Below are 16,822 nucleotides of genomic sequence, written 5' to 3' on the forward strand. Positions count from 1 at the left end.
AACAACCAGCCAACATCTCTATACCTCTTATTTCCACAAAATTCCATAAAGGGGTCAAAAACATTATCCCACAGAGCCTGGCTTTGTACAAGCGAAGCATTAGAAGAATCAAATGGTGATATTTTGATTATCTCTTTTGCCAACTCACTCCATGGATTGGGAGTGTCATTCTGATCATGGGAATCAGAGTCCTTAGTGCTTTTGAGTCCAGTCAGAGTAGAAAACCATTCATAAAAACTCATTTTTAAGATTCTGTTTCTTAAGAACCACTCCCGGTACCAAGTTGTATTAGTTAGGGATCTCTAGAGAAACAGAACCGACAGGAAACACTTGCAAATATAAAATCTATAAAAGTGTCTCACGTAACCGTGGGAACGAAGAGTCCAAAATCCGCAAGGCAGGCTGTGAAGCCAACGATTCCGATGGAGGATCTGGACAAACTCCACAAGAAAGGCTCGCTGGCTGAAGCAGGAAGAGAGCCTGTCTCTTCTGAATCCTCCTTAAAAGGCTTTCAGTGATTATATTAAACATCACTCATTGTGGAAGACTCTCCCCTTGGCTGATTACAAATGGAATCAGCTGTGGATGCAGCAGACATGATCATGATCTAATTCTATGAAGTATCCTTATCACAGCAGACAGGCCAGCACTTGCCCAACCAGACGAACAAGTACCAACACTTGGCCAAGTTGACACATGAACGCGACCATGACAACGGGCTTTCAAATCAAGCAGTACTAGGCTTGATTGTGGTTCTGAAGTTTTTAGCTAAATGGCCTTTGATAAGAAAATTAATATTTATAAACCTGAATTTCATCAACAGTAAAATGAAGATCAAAATAAGATCTACCTTATAGGGATGTTATCAAAATTGAATAAGGTACAAAAATCATTTCAAAGATCAGTGTGTGGAAATATCAAGCATTCAAGGAATAAGTGTTAGCCATCTATCATCATTAGCAATATTTACAAATGTGATTATTATATAAAATACAATATTAACAACTAATTAGCCAATATCTCAGTGTTTATGAAGCAATCCTAACCTACACAAAGAGAAATAGATGCCATTTATTAGTATGTAACCCTCAATGGCCAGTATATCATTTTTCATTCGTGATGAGAACTGATTCCTATGTAAATGATTTGGCCTATAGAAAGGAAGCAGTTGCATTGTGTATCTTTACTAGAAAGGCAACGATATATATGATGATTCATTATTTTCTAAATGGAAAGACATTGGAAATATAAGTAACTGGGCTGGCTTATTCTTCCTATTTAGTCAAAATCACTCCAGATTAGCCAATCCTGAACCAAAAGCTAAAGCAAACCATATGAAAAAAGAGGGCATTTTGAAGCTTAAGCAAAGGGTTAAATCAATGAGACCTAAAGCAGATGCCAGAAATAGGATCTACCATGGTTGCTGTTCTCATAATGAGACATAAAAGAGCATAGTGGGCTGTTCTCAGTTCAGTCGTAAACTTTAACTATGATTTCCATATACCTGTAGTGAACCTTGGTTGTATTACCTGTAAAAAAGAGCTAATGACACCAGCCTCCCTATGTGTATGGGAGAAGTAAATGATTTAATGTACAAAACACCGACTATACAGTACTTGGTACATTGTAGGTACCCAGAAATATTAGCTCCCCCCTGCTTTCCTTTATTAACTTTATATCTTAAAAAGGCTGACCAGCACACCATATGTAGTGAGCAGTCAATAAAATTCAACCACTTATGGGTAGAATGCTGCCTCTTTTGTCTTTTTTGAACCTGTTCTAGTTCGCTAGCTGCCGGAATGCAACACACCAGAGATGGATTGGGTTTTAATAATAGGGGATTTATTTTGTTGGTTCTTCCGAGGAAAGGCAGCTAACTTTCCACTGAGGTTCTTTCTTACGTGGAAGGTACAAGATGGTCTCTGCTGGTCTTCTCTCCAGGCCCCTGGGTTCCAACAACTTTCCCCAGGGTGACTTCTTTCTGCATCTCCAAAGGCCTGGGCTGAGCTGCTAGTGCTGAGATGAGGAATGCTGAGCTGTTAGGCTGTGCTACATTGCGTTCTCTCATTTACGCATCAGCCAATTAAGTCAAATGTCACTCATTGCAGCAGACACGCCTCTTAGCTGACTGCAGATGTAATTAGCAACAGATGAGGTTCACGTACCATTGGCTTGTGTCTGCAGCAACAGAACGAGGTATGCTCACCTGGCCAAGTTGACAACTGAATCTAACTAACACAGAACCCTTTTTAAAATATTCCTCATTGAGGCAATTCGAGCTCCAATTTTACTGCCAATCAAACCTGGGTGCTCTCCTATCTCAGTCCTCATCCAAACCACCCAGCACCCCATCAGCCACCCTAAAAATTACCTTTTCAGCAAATATTTACTGACACCTCACTGTGTACAAGAAACAGTCTTAAATGCCCTATATTAAGCCTTCCTGATTCTTCTGTGTTTTTCACCAGCCCTATCCAACAGACTAGGGAATTCTACAGCTGGCCTGAACCACTCAGGATTTGGGCTGATGCTGACCCAAACTGCAACTGCCAATGTCCCTCTACATCAAACTCTCATCTTCACCCCTTCTCATCCTTCTTGCCCCAACATTCTTCCTCAGAGCACAGCTCTGCTGGCAGAACATGCACTTCTGTTTTCTCGCTGTTTTCTGTGAGAAAGTTTCACAGTGAAAGAAAATCACAGAATTCTAAAGCTTGGATCCTAGCGTGCATCTAATTCAGTGTTTCTTAAACGTGGCTGTGTATTGGAATGATCTGGGGTTCTTGATAAAAATAGAAATTCTCAGTAACCCTAGATAGTCTATCTGTATTTTTAACATAATCCATAGGTCACTCTTATATACCACCAGGTTTAGAAATTACCGAGTTGAGTCTCCTTTCCACTTAAAATAAAACTGAGTTAATTCGAGAATTGTACCTCTCCTCCCTTATATCCCTGGCCCCTGTTATTCCACACCCAAAACAGAGTTGGCACTCAGTAAGTACCTGTTGAAATGAAAATAAAACACAGTACATCCTCAGCATTAGTTATTTGTGTATTTATGTTTACTCATCCTTGTTCCAAAGGATTTAACGCATCTTACAGGGATTCATATAAAATCTCTATCTGTTCTACAGATGAGGAGAGGATTAAATTATAGAATAATCCAAAGGGGTAGGGGATGTGGCAAGGATCAGCAGCTTTATCTGCTTCCTAGATAAATGTTGACTTTAAAATACTAAGATTCACCTTAGTGAGACGTGTAGCTTTTTTTCCCGCTTTTATGAAAATTGCCATCATGGAGAGGTACTATAATATAGTTCAAAAATCCTGTTTTGCAATCAGACAGTACTACATTGAAATCCGAGTTTTGTCACTTCCTAGGTACCTTACCTAACCTACAGGAGCTATGCAGTGTGTATTAGTTGAATTAATGACTAATTACATGCCCTAGGAAATAAACTTAACTGCTCTTTACTACTATTACTTCAACTGAAATATAAGGATTTTTTCAGTGTAAAGTTTTTTTTTAGTTGTAAAATTTATATATAACCTAAAATTTGCCATTTTAACAATTTTAAGTGTCCAATTTAGTGGAATTAATAACATTTACAATGTTATACTGCCATCACCACCATCTATTACCAAAACTTTCATTACCCAAAACAGAAACTGTACCATAAAGCAATCCTCCCCCAAACCCCTGGTAATATCCAATCTACTTTCTGCCTCTATGAATTTGCTTATTATAGATACTTCATTTGTATATACACAACTTATGCATGGCTTATTTCCCTTAACATGATTAACATGTTCATCTACATTGTAGCATGAATCAGTACTTCTTTTTTATAGCTGAAAGATATTCCATTATATGTATCTACCACATTCTGTTTATCTAGTCTTCTGTCATTGGACACTTGGGTTATTTCCACCTTTTGGATATTGTGAATGATGCTGCTATTAATGCTGTAGTACAAATATCTTTTTGTTTCCCTGCTTTCCGTTCTTTGGGCTTTATACCATAGAATGGAACCGTTGGATTGTAAGGTAATTCTATTTAACTTTTTGAGGATTGCCAATCTGTTTTCCATAGTGTTGTACCATTTTACATTCCCACCAGCAATGCACAAGAATTCTAATTTCTCCACATCCCTGTCACACTCCTTATTTTTTTTAATTTTATAATAACCATCTTAGTGGGTGTAAAATGGTATCTTATTATTTTGATTTGCACATACCTAATGGCTAGCGATATTGAACATTTTTTTACATGCTTCTTGGTGATTTGTTTACCTTCTTTGCAGAAATGTCTGTTCAAGACTTTTGTCCTTTTTTTAATTGGGTTCTTTATCTTTGTGTTGTTGAGTTGAATGAACTCAATGTGCATCCACCAGAAACATGAGTTCAGACTCACTATTCAGGCTCCATCTCACAGTTCATTTAAGGGTCTTATAAAGTGACTGCAGATGCATTTGCAGGCAGCAGAGGCAAATTCATTACCATGTAGATAATGATCAAGCTGCAGTTACATTTTACCAGAGCAGCAATCATGGTGATTTATAAAACTGCCCAGCTTTTCTATGTCCTTTGATTATACCTGTGATCTAGCAGATATAGTCTAGATTTCTATGAATTTTTCCCAGATTGTCTCCATCATAATGATTTTCTCTCATTTTTACCCTGTGTGAACACAGTGCACCAAAATACAGAAATGCAGAGATGTTGAGAGCATATTTTGAAGCTGGCCTGCTTGCTAGGCATCAACCTACCCCCCGCCCCATACATGCCTTATATCAGGCATATCTTTCCCACTTTCTGAAAAACCTTCCCTACTTCTCTTGTTTTACCCATCACCCATTAGCATTTCCTAATAATAACTAAAATAGCATCATAAATTGAGTACTTATGTGACCTTAAAATCCAGTTCGTGTCCTTCATCCTTTAGAAAGATTTCCACAGCCCCCTGCTGCCAATTGTGACTCCCCAACTCTCTAAACTTCTTCAAAATGTATTCTCTATGCTATGCCTTCCCTAGAATTGAAACCCCAAAACAGAACCTTATATATATATAAATATATAAAATATATTTATAAATAAAATTTATAAAATAGAAATCAATATATATATGGCTTATAATTGAAAGAGATAAAAACCAAAATCCATATACTTTGTACAGTATCTGCCTGCTTGAAACCTGAAAGTCTTTGCTACATTAAGTACAGCCTATAGGAGTCATGAATTTTGAAATGTTACAGGGTGTCAGGCAATATTATTCTTGTACAGTTTTGAAAAAATGTGCTGCTTTTAACTGAAAGAAAAAAATATTATTTTCTTAAGTTTGATGGGGAACCATCAAAAATTGGATGAAATTCTGGAGATAATTAGGTGTTGTTTTTTTCCCGTAGCTTTTCAATTATTTAGGTCCCAAAGAAGTCTCCAAAGATGACACTGGCTTGGAGGGTGCCTGAGACAATTTGTAGACACCTAAAATGATGAACAGGAAAATAGACATACCACTCACTGGAGTAAAAGATTACAGTTCTTCCTTCCAGTGAGTGTCTGTGCTTCATATTCTTGTCTCTGGCATGTTAATCTTCGGGTGTATAGTAGAAAGGGTCTGTGCTCTCAGAAGGTGAAAGAGGATGTGTAAAGATGTACAGGTGCCCACATTATCTCTCTTCTGTCAATATGTAGCAGATGTCACCAGAAGATCTGCTTCTTTCCTAATAATAACTAAAATAGCATCATAAATTGAGTACTTATGTGACAGACACTGTGCTAAAAACTGTGTGATTATGAGCCCATTCCATCTTCACAGAAAAATTAAGTGGTAGAGAAAATTATTTTCCATACGTTTCAAATGGCTAAAGCTGTGAAACGTATGAGGCTCGGCGAGAGGGTCAGGTTTCTTACTTAACATCCTTATTCTTAATTGATGTACTTCATGGTACTAAATCATGAACTCTGCTTGGGGTGTTTTTATTAATAATTATTTAGGGACCCTTTGTTAACACACCACCTGGCTTTCCTAGATGTTTAGTAAATGTTGTTCTGACTGAATGTTCAAAGTGAATTTAAAGCACAGTATAGCACCGTGCTTTCTGGAATGTAATTGCATGCTGTAAGTATCCAAATTTTGCTGCAATCTTCCAAGATATGTTCTGATCTAGAAGTGAATGGAAAGCAGGCATTTGTCTTTCTCCACTTGGGCCTTTTTACATTAGGAATAGCTAAAAACCTTGACCAAATATCAATGAATACCAAAGACACTGGACATGAAAAACAATTTACAATTGTCAAGTATTTGTAAACAGAAATATAACTTTCTGTTTTTTGTATTGGTCTGTATATTTTTCACAGCTTGATCACAGATAAAATTACCTCTCATTCTAATACTGTTCCTGAGATGACAACAAGGAAATTTATTCTCATTTTACAAGTAGTGTGAAATTGTTACATCCTACCTACCACATCCTACCTACCCTGTCTGGTCAATGATAAGGATCAGACTCGTGTCTTTGGCATTCCAGCCTATTTTTAAATGAATTTTTTTTTTTTGCATCAAAATAAAACAGCATTTATTCTAAGACCATTGTCAGGCTAAGATGGCGATCTAAAATACTCCTGTATTCATTTAGGAATCCTATCTGACTTCCCATGCAAGTAAGTCATTATGATCACAATTAAGATCACACTTACAACCTCAATTTCCCCAGAGAAGCCCTGGTCTTTCAATGCCAGATGAAATGAATAAAACTCCAATGAGACCACTAAAAATGTTTATTGAATACTGCATCATTCCTCTATGAAACCATAACAAAAAACCCTGGAGTGCAGGGAATGTTGTCCCTAATGAGTCCCTGCAAGGTACAGAGTATTTCTGCCTCAATCTCCATGGGGAAGATGGGGTGGGGAGTTTCTGAAATGGTAGCTCAAAAATGGACCGCAGAGCACTTACACAAAATGTCAATTGTTTACAATTTATTAATCAATCTCAGTTCCTTCTTGAAGAAACCCAGTTACATTTTGTTTTTTTTTTAGAATTATTTATATCAGAGGAGAGAGAGATTTTAGACTTGCAAGGGAAGCCCTTCCCCTATTCCAATAATTACTTTGGTACCTTCTATCACAGTGCTTTATATACTCATCCATCAAACATTTATTGAGCGAAAAGTATGTGCTATGATAGCTTCTTGGAATCGAAAATGAAAAAGACGTAATCCTGCCTTCAAGGAATTCATAATCTAGAAGCGAGTGGGATCAAAAAAAGTATAAATTATCAGTTTTAGAGTTGGTGTGTTATAGTGAAATCTGTCTCCCTTGGTTCTGACTAGTTACAAGATTTTTGGAAAAGTCTCTAAACTTCAGTTCCTTATTCTTTGAAATAGAAATAACAAGAATTAAGAGAACTAGCATTTTTTGAGTACCTACTGACTGCCAGGCACTATTCTAAGTGCTTTAAATGTATTATTTCATTTAATCCTTTCAATAGCCCTAATCAAAGTGACTATTATTATTATTCCCTCTTTGTAGATGAGGAAACTGAGAAATTAAGTAACTCACGCATAGTAATTCAGCTAACAAATGTTAAGTTCAGGTCATGAGCCTAAGCAATAGGAATTCAAAGCCTGTGAACTGGAGAAGGGCATATCTGCATGCGAGCCATGGGGGCAAGAAGTCAAAGGAAGGCTAAGGCTGGAAGTTTCTTCTTACCGTTAGAATAAAGACACATTCCTTTACAGGAAGTGCCGCTTCCATCTGCTGCTCCAGAATTCCTTTCCTCCCTTCTTCATCCTGCCCAGTTCCCTGATTGCTGACCCTCTTGGACTACATCAATGGGCTCTTTTGCCTTCAGCCGCAGTAAGGTTTAGCCAGTGGGAAGCACCAGCAAGAAGTCGGAGGAAGGGAGTGTTACTGAGTGAGGGCTCATTGCACCATGTGTGGCAGAGGCCAATAAAGAGTTTTATTGCAAAATCAACCAGCAAGGAGACAGGAGGCAAGACTCAAACCTGTCTCTTGATCTGACAACCAAGGGAAGTTTTATGGGAATGGGAGGTGGGCAGTGGGAGGTGGGGACAGAAGTGAGGTGATTTCACTTGGCATAGTCCAATTAGTGAACTATAGAGTTGTCCATATGTGGCAGAGTGGACTTTGGTCAGATATTCCTTATTGAATATCCCTTGCATTTGATTTGCTTCCAAAGTTTCCTTGTCCGCATAACCTTGGTTGCAAGGGAGGCAATCATTGTTCCTTGAGTCTCAAAGGTAATCTAAAGGACAAGAGTCTATGTTTCTCACATGCCAGAGCTGTATAGCTTGAGGTCAAACTTGACTACCTACAAAACAAGCTCCAGAGAAAAGGTTACAGAAAGAGGAAGTCACAACACACTGCTTTTGGCCTGCCCATGGTTTCAGAGGAGCATAAAGTCAGGGTATTTATTCCTTTGAATCATTCCCTTCTCTGGAGTTATTCTGAGTTGGCTGGATCTCTTGCCAGGGGTCCTCTCCATTCAGCCCTGTCTATTCTTTAGTTCATACAATGTTCTATTCCTTCTCCTTGTTCATTTGTTCGAGGACCCGATGTTACTAGGATCTGGGTACTGCATAATCTTTAATATCTTTACAATATTTTGTTCACATCTTTATAAATTGTCCCTTTATCAGTCTTCCTCAGATTTTCCTAATTATCCTTATTCAAGTGTCCCATCTGTTCCCTGCTAAAACTCAAACTAATACACTGGGCTTATAAGGCACTTATAAGATCAGCACCCTGACCTTAATTCATCCTCAATAGTCTAAATTTTCCACCTCAATTTTTAGTGCTCTTACCACATGGGCACTTTCAAATATTCAAACTTATAGGTACCTGCTTTTTGCAGGGCCTTTGCATATTTATTTCTTCTCTTGGAAAATGCCTTCTGAAACCTCCCCCCTCGCCCCCCCCGCCCTCGCCCCACCCCACCCCACAGACATACACATTCCCACACACAAACCTACCTGCCATATAGGGTAAGTTTCAATGACGTTTATTGAATTAATTATTGAAAGTAGGAACTAAAGAAAGATCTTGTTTCTTCAAGCTTTTCTCAAATACTTTTGATCCTTTGTAGTTGAATAGTTCATTACACTTTGCAAAGCAATGTATAACATTATACTTTCGTATACTAATACTGTAAGGGTGGATAAATTGAGTTCTGAAAAACTTAAGTGCCTTGTCTAAAATGCATCAAGTACTAAGTTACAGAGCCATGATTCAAAACCACATTGGTTGGGATCCAGATCTTACATGCATTTTTTTTGTCCTACTATCACTGTGTTTCTTGAGTCCCTCAACCAACCGGGCCCAGGCAACATGGTCACTGTACCAGCATGCTGCTCATAAGTATTTCGTTTCAGGTCTTAGAAACAGAAGGGGTTGCAACAAAACTTTCTTAGGGATGTGTTAGAAATGATTCTTTTCTAGACCTTTTTCTCTTTTCTTTGTTGCCAATATGTTCTTCCCACCTGCCACTTTTATGAAACCAAACAAAAAAATACTTTCTGTGGTGAACAGGATGGCAGCTTTGCAAGTACCTTATTTTGGAACAGATGAAGAAACAATGCCTGTCTTTAGGGAATCTTGTTTGAAACCTCTTGACTGCAGAGTGCCATAGTACTGAAAAACATTAGCTGAGGTAATTCAACTCCTGGGGCAGTTCAATTTGAGACAATTGGAGTGTGGATGTGAATAAGCAGCACTTTCTTTCTGGTTTGTGGAGGAGAGAACCAAAGGGGCCTTTAGCAGGAAGCTGGAAGAGGCACTGTGGTAGGCAGCAGAGCTGTTTAACTTGCTTTTGTTCAGACTTCCTCGTGCCAACTCCAGCAGCACAGTTGTTTCCTATTGAGAACAGATTCCGTTTGTTCAGTGCATATTTTTGAAGAAAGAGATTTTTAGACACTCAGATATAATAGGGCATTCACACATTCAAAACCCAGCTAAATTTGCCCCCCAGAGTACATGGGGATGATGCCAGGAGCACACGCTTGCCTGGAAATGGTAATGGAAATGCAGCCTCTGTTGACTTAGGGTGAGTTCAGGCCAATCACCTAGCTAGCCAATGTCTCAGGCAGTGCCAAGAGAATTCTGGTTCCTGTGCTGACCCACTCAGGATGACACTGAGGTGGCCTCATCTCTTGAACATTGACTCAGTTACTTCACTCTAGATTGCTGGGTTTGGATCCAACTTCTGAGAAGTCTCAACTACCTTCTCGTCTTCACTGCCTTTGCATATCTTCTTCCACTCCACTGGCCCAGTGAAATCTATGAACATTATAATTCTAGACATACCAAACCCTTGCTTAAAGGATTGCTTGTTGCACATCAGATAAAGTCCAGAAACCTGGCTCTGCAAGACCTGACCTCTAACTAAGCTTTCAGCCTTATGGTCCATCTCTACCTCATTATAACCATATGCTACTGCCACGCAAGGCTCTTCATGTGATCCCTTAAATGCTGGTGGTTTGCACATGCCACTCCCTCTAGCTGGGATTTCTTCCTTCCTTGGTACACTCACTGGTCCTTCCAGATTACTCAGCATTTTCTCCTTTGGGAAATCTTCTCTAATGTCCACTCTCTCTTGCCCTCCCTACAGCATCCTGAACTTCTGATGTACATTTTACTATTTCATCATATGAAGATGCCATCAAATGTAGGTTGCATTTCACAGTAATGTGAAAATAAGAAAAAAAAATTGTGCAAACTAGAATTGATAAAATGTGGTATTATAAATATGTTTGTTGGCCCCTCCCATCAGATCAGGACTTTTGAGAACAAGTGTTCTGGCATTCATTTCTATAACTCAGTTTCCAGCATTATGTTTGTGTCATATTAGGATCTTAGTAAATGTTTGTGTATAGAAAAAAAAAAGTATAAGCAAATAGATGTAATGGGTAGTAAACCAGGTGGTGTTGCTGAAGTGTCCAGATATGATTCTCAATATAGCCAGGAAGGCCTGACTTTATCAATCTTAAAACTTTGGAGGTAGACATAGAAATAGGTAATGTTACCAAGAAATCTTTAATAGCCTTTAGCCAAAATAGATTATTTGCTCAACCCTGAGAATCTGCAATTGTCAGGTTATATGTATGGTGTTTTACAGACATTATCTACTTCGGTAGTCATTAATTCTATGTGGTTGAGGTGGTCATATAGATGAAAACAAGCCCAGAAAAGATAAATAAAATTTGTAAGGTCACACAACATGTGAAGTGGCAGAGTTAGTATTCAAACCCTAGACTCATATCTCAAAGTCTTTAGTCTTTACACAATGTTGCTTTGCCTCTTGCCTTCAACCCCAAATGTAAAATGTCTACAAGAGATTGATACAACCAAAAATAAATAAATAACATTCAATTTTATGCTGATAAAGTTACTTCATTTCTCATTTAATCTTTTAGATCACATCAAGGACACAGTTTCCCTTTGGTACTAGGGTGCCTTTAGTTACTAACACTTGCTATGTTCCCTTTGCAACAAAGGGAAAGCAAATCTAGGGCTCTACATGTTGGCAGGCGAGAGTTATCTATTTAGATTTAATGTCATTGCTTCCTTTTAATATTTATTTTTCAGCTATCTTCTATGTATAGTAAGCTGGCAAGCATTTATTCTCTTGCATTTGTAATCGTGACATAAGATTTTAAAATAAAAAGATATTTGAGTTTCAAAATATGAAATAAATATGAAGTTTTTTTAAATAGTGATGCAATTGGTTCTTAACTAAAGCAAAACCCATGAAGATGATAAATGAAATTCAAAAATTTGGGAAATCATCAGTGCTTTACAGATGTGGTAATAGAGTGATTATGAGTTTGCAGGTTACTTCCCCTTGTCTTAAGCTACCACTACTGGATGCTCTGCACCTCCTTCTTTTCTCAGTTCAATAAAATAAAGGCATTTAATGGAATTTATATGAAGTTTGGTAAAAGATACACAGAATATTCAAATTCCATACAACCAAACATCCTTCTTCAACACAAAATCCCAAAGAACTGTACACAAAGAAGGAAAATTCCATTTTTATTAGCTGGGTTAAGGTTCACGGTACCATTGGTACATGGCTAAAGCTCAGGACCTAAAGGTCCTCCTCCTTTCTCAGGTGGAATCAAAATCTTAGGACAACACTCCTTGTTGGGGGAGCCATGGCATAGGAATGTTAGGCAATGAACAATATGCCCAGCCAGATGCAGAGGAAAATATATAGACATGTTATCAAATAGAGAGATACATTAGTTGAAGATGGTGGGAAGATATTGGTTCAACCAACTAATACCCCCTCATGTGATACAGAAGGAAAGATGTTGGCTCAACCAACTAATACCCTCTTGTATTAGTTAGGGTTCTCTAGAGAAACAGAATCAGCAGGGAACACTCACAAATATAAAATTTATAAAAGTATATCATGTAACTGTGATAACACAGAGTCCAAAATCCTCAGTGCAGGTTGTGAAGCTGACGATTCCGATGGAGGGTCTGGACAAACTCAATAAGAGAGGCTCGCAGGCTGAAGCAGGAAGAGAGCCTGTCTCTTCTGAATCCTCCTTAAAAGGTTTCCAGTGATTAGATTAAGCATCACTCATTGCAGGAGACACTCCCCTTGGCTGATTACAAATGGAATCATCTGTGGATGCAGCTGACATGTTCATGATTTAATTCTATGAAATGTCCTCATTGCAACAGACAGGCCAGCACTTGCCCAACCAGACAAACAGGTACCACCACTTGGCCAAGTTGACACATGAACCTGACCATAACACCAATTCTACACGCAACCACCTCTTCTTAATTTAAACTAAACTACAAGTAAAAGTATAAATGTTATGGAGTTAAAACACACATATTTTGGTGGATTTGTACAAACTTACCTACAAAATAAAAGCATTTGGGTGGTGCAGTGGCGGCTCAGCAGGCAGAGTTCTTGCATGCCATGCCAGAGACCCAGGTTCAGTTCCCAGTGCCTGACCATGTAAAGAAAAATTGAATAAATAAATAAAATAAAAGCATTTATCAAGAGACAGCTCAATTTCTATATTCTTTGGTAGATAATTAAGACAGAGGGAAATGATCTTAGGAAGCAGTTTTAAAAGTTTGTTATATACATCATAAAAGACCATGTTCGCTTAATCTACCTCCGTGAGTGAAGACCTATTGTTGGGTGGGATCTTTTTATTGAATTGTTTCCATGGAGATGTGACCAGCCCATTGAAAGCAGGTCTTAATCCCCTTGCTGCCAGTCTGTTATGAGAGGATAAAAGACAGCTGAAGTTCAGAGACTCCAGAGAAGCTAAAAGAGAAGCACCCGGAGACGTTGAAACCAGAACCGAAAGAGAAGGACCAGCAGATGTCCCCATGTGCCTTCCCATGTGACAGAAAAACCCAAGATGAAAGCAGCCTTCCCTCAGAGAAGGTGTCTTCTTCTTGATGCCTTAATTTGGACATTTTCGTGGTCTTAGAGCTGTACATTTGTAACCTAATAAATCCCCATTGAAAAAGCCAACCCATTTCTGACATACTGCATTCTGGCAGCTTTAGCAAACTGAAACAATGACCACTCATCTGTACTTATTATCTCAGCAAAATTATCAATAGTGTCAGTTTCACTCTCAAAAATTCCTGGGTTGGATGATAAAGTATTTGGCAGACCTACCCAGAAAAGCACCTCATGTCAGGGACTTCAATCCCCCACTGTGGGGAAAGATAGCAAAACAAAGAAAAGACACATTCCCTACTCTCAAGCTTTCACAGGTTGGATTTCACCCCTTTTTGAAGGAGCTCAACAGTAAAGAAAATTGCAAAGTAGTATAAAAAAAATGCCACCATAGAGATGTTGACACTGTGTGCCTTGATAAAAGAGGCACAGCATTAGATCTAGAATGAAGAAGGATGCAGGATTTAGGGACTACTTCTGGTCTTAAATATAAATTTTGAAGGACCACAGATGTTAGTATTTGAGTGCCTAGTGAAGGATGAGTATTCAAAATAGAAGGATAAAAAATGAACTTTGATGGGACGTATGGGGGAGGTCATAACACATCAAGAAGCACAGAATTTGGGGCGATAGCATCAGATTTTGAACCCCAAGCCTGTGAAATTCTCGCTGAGTGCTTTTGGGAAGTTACGGGACCAATCTTTATCTCAATTTCCTCATATGAAAGTGTGGAATGATGATATGTAGCTCATAGAGTTGTTGTCGGACTTTGATATGTTAAGTGTGCTGAAATAGAGTAAGTGTTATCAAGCATTGGTTATTATTGGTTTAATAAGACCTAATATATAACGTATGCATATAAAAGTTGTGCAAGTAGTCAGGAGAGGAGGACTGCTTCTTGGGTGACTTATCCAAGGAGTTTTCACTTGCTCCTGAGGGAAAGAGCAGTTATTGAAGGGGAGTAACACTCAGAGTGATTTTATAAGACTGGATTGTGTAAAGATTAATCATTCTTGCAAGTGTTCAAAGATGATTTGGAGATGAGCTTAGCAAGAGGCTGAGAAAAACTTTTGCAGGGGATGAGTGGCAGTGAGAATAGGGGGAAAATACTAAATTCAGGAAACATTTAGGCAACCTCACCTAACTCCATATCAAAACCATCCCCATAATGGTGGGGCATCCTCATCACAAAAGCTAATCAGATGTGTGGCAACCGAAATATGGGTGTGGAAGTGAAACCCAATCCTTTTTAACAGTAACACCTTTGGCATCTATTTTATAAAGCTTATATTTAGGGGTGACTAAGGGTTAGAATTAGAAAGGGCCTAGAGAAATGATTTTGTGTGAGGGTTCTCTTTTGTGGTTGCACATTAAAAGGCCTTAGGGAGATTTTACAAAATGCCCTGGCTAGATCAATCATATAAGGGACTCTAGGAGTGGAGCTTAGGCACTGAAATGTTCCCAGGACTCTAATATGCAACCAGAATGGAGAACTGCGATCTTTTCTAATATCCCTGAGAGGGAGAGGGCGAGCCTCAGAGATTCTATTTCTTTTAGGATACAGTGGTAATCATGTTACTTATCTTATCCATGATGTATAACTGTACTTTCTTATGTGCTTATAATACAATTGAAACCTCTTAGGCATGTGGTACTAAATCATATTTTAAATTAAGTTTATGTTATTCTAGAAATGGAAGAATAAAGAACAAAAATATGGAAAACAAATGACAAAATTAGAAAAGAAAAAAGAGCAATGACCTTCATGCATACAAAAGGAAGTAGGACTACATATGTATTCCACGCATGCAGAGGAAATCAGTCTTAGCAAGGCCAGCTGAAATAGTTTCCTTCTGGAATAGGTTGGGACAGGGTAGTTAAGAAAGACCAGGAAGAAGCTCAGAGAAAAGAAAATAAAAAGACACAAGGGATTGTGTCTATCTTGTTCACATTTGTGTCCCCAAGCTTCAAGAACAGTGCATCACAAATCAACTAGATCTATGCCTTATTTAATGACTAAACAGAAGAAAGGAAGGAAAGGAAGGAAGGAAAAAGAGACAGGGTCAAACATTCGATTTTCTCCAAATGTTTCTGAACACTTTTAGAATAGAGAAAATAATTTTAAAATGTTGTTACTGTTATATACTGGGTTTCTTCTTCCATCAGAAGCAGCTTTGGACTTCTTTGAGAGAGACATTTACAAAGGTCCCAGTCTTTGTTGCAGATAATCTAAATGTGTGGATCTGTAATCTGTAAATTACAGATTTACAGATATGTGGGCTCCGTGGAAAGGAAGCTCTGGGTTTAAAATTAGATCATCACTTCCCTCATTACCTTGGCCAGGTCCTTAAGACCTTTTAACTTCACTTTCCTTAAAATGGGCATTTTAGGGAACGTATAAGGGTTAATGAAGTGATTCAAGTAGTTATCAGGACCTTATCAAGCACATGGTAAGTGCTCATACGTATTGGATGGCACTGTGTTATTTTTATTTTATTATTATAATTCAACCCATCCCACTTCCCACTCAAGAACAAAGCACAGGATGTGAGAAATTACGAGGAGCCCATAGGGTTAGATGCAACTTTACTTATATTTTGCCCAATTTTTTATTTCAACCTTAAAACTCCTAATCGGGTTTGGTTTGGCCTGACCTCGAACCCACTGTGATCACAGATTGGAAATTAGTTACTTTAGGGTTACACTACATGTTTCCTATCCCCTCCCTTGGGTGTTCAATGTTATCACAAAATGATAAGTTTCTTGAGGAAAAAAAAATCAATTCTTATCCTTTAAAATATAAACAAATTCTGGGCCATGCATGAACTAGAGACCTGGGTTCAATTCCCCGAGTCTGCCCATGCCCCCCCAATATATATATATTTGAATATGTATATATATTTGATTATATATATATACACATAATCAAATTCTAAGGTTTTTCTAGAAAGAAATAGTTTTCTCTCTTTAAATATTTTCCTAGGGTACTTGGATTATTCAATGGGGAGTTGCAACACAAGACAGTAAGAATTACCTGGGGAGAGGAGCGAGAAGTTTCTCCTGGTCACAGACACCCACCAGTGACTTAGATCATATATGGCAGAATTCTCCATATATGAGTTCTCCATTTCAGATTGACCACGTTGAGAAACAAATTAGAAAATGTTTGCTGATTCAGTCAAGGAAGATATGAAATCTTGAAAACTAAGAAAAAGATATCGATCAAGCCAAGCAAAAACACCAAACAGTTTAAAGTAGATGAGTTTCTTTTTGTGACCATGGCACAATGCCATAGGCTGGGTCCACAGGAAAAAAGACAGTGAGAATCTGAGATTTGTATGGGTAAAGGAGCTTTAT

At 38.2% G+C, this 16,822-nt stretch overlaps 1 protein-coding gene and 1 long non-coding RNA gene across 4 annotated transcripts in view; one reads left to right on the forward strand and one right to left on the reverse strand.

Annotated features, from left to right (window-relative positions):
* The window catches only part of GRM5 (glutamate metabotropic receptor 5), a 543,390-nt gene that overhangs the window by 326,658 nt on the left and 199,910 nt on the right, over positions 1-16,822 (forward strand). The gene's annotated exons all lie outside the window — the stretch shown is intronic.
* LOC143644390 (uncharacterized) overlaps positions 9,032-16,822 on the reverse strand; it is a 205,198-nt gene continuing 197,407 nt past the window's right edge. The window contains exons 8-9 of the long non-coding RNA XR_013156663.1: positions 12,903-12,995; positions 9,032-9,879 (exon numbers count right to left, since the gene is read on the reverse strand). This is a non-coding gene — a long non-coding RNA (uncharacterized LOC143644390). The remainder of the gene's footprint in view (positions 9,880-12,902; positions 12,996-16,822) is intronic.

The sequence above is a fragment of the Tamandua tetradactyla genome, chromosome 8 (genome assembly GCF_023851605.1).
Source record: "Tamandua tetradactyla isolate mTamTet1 chromosome 8, mTamTet1.pri, whole genome shotgun sequence".
In the NCBI taxonomy this organism is placed as follows: Eukaryota; Metazoa; Chordata; class Mammalia; order Pilosa; family Myrmecophagidae; genus Tamandua; species Tamandua tetradactyla.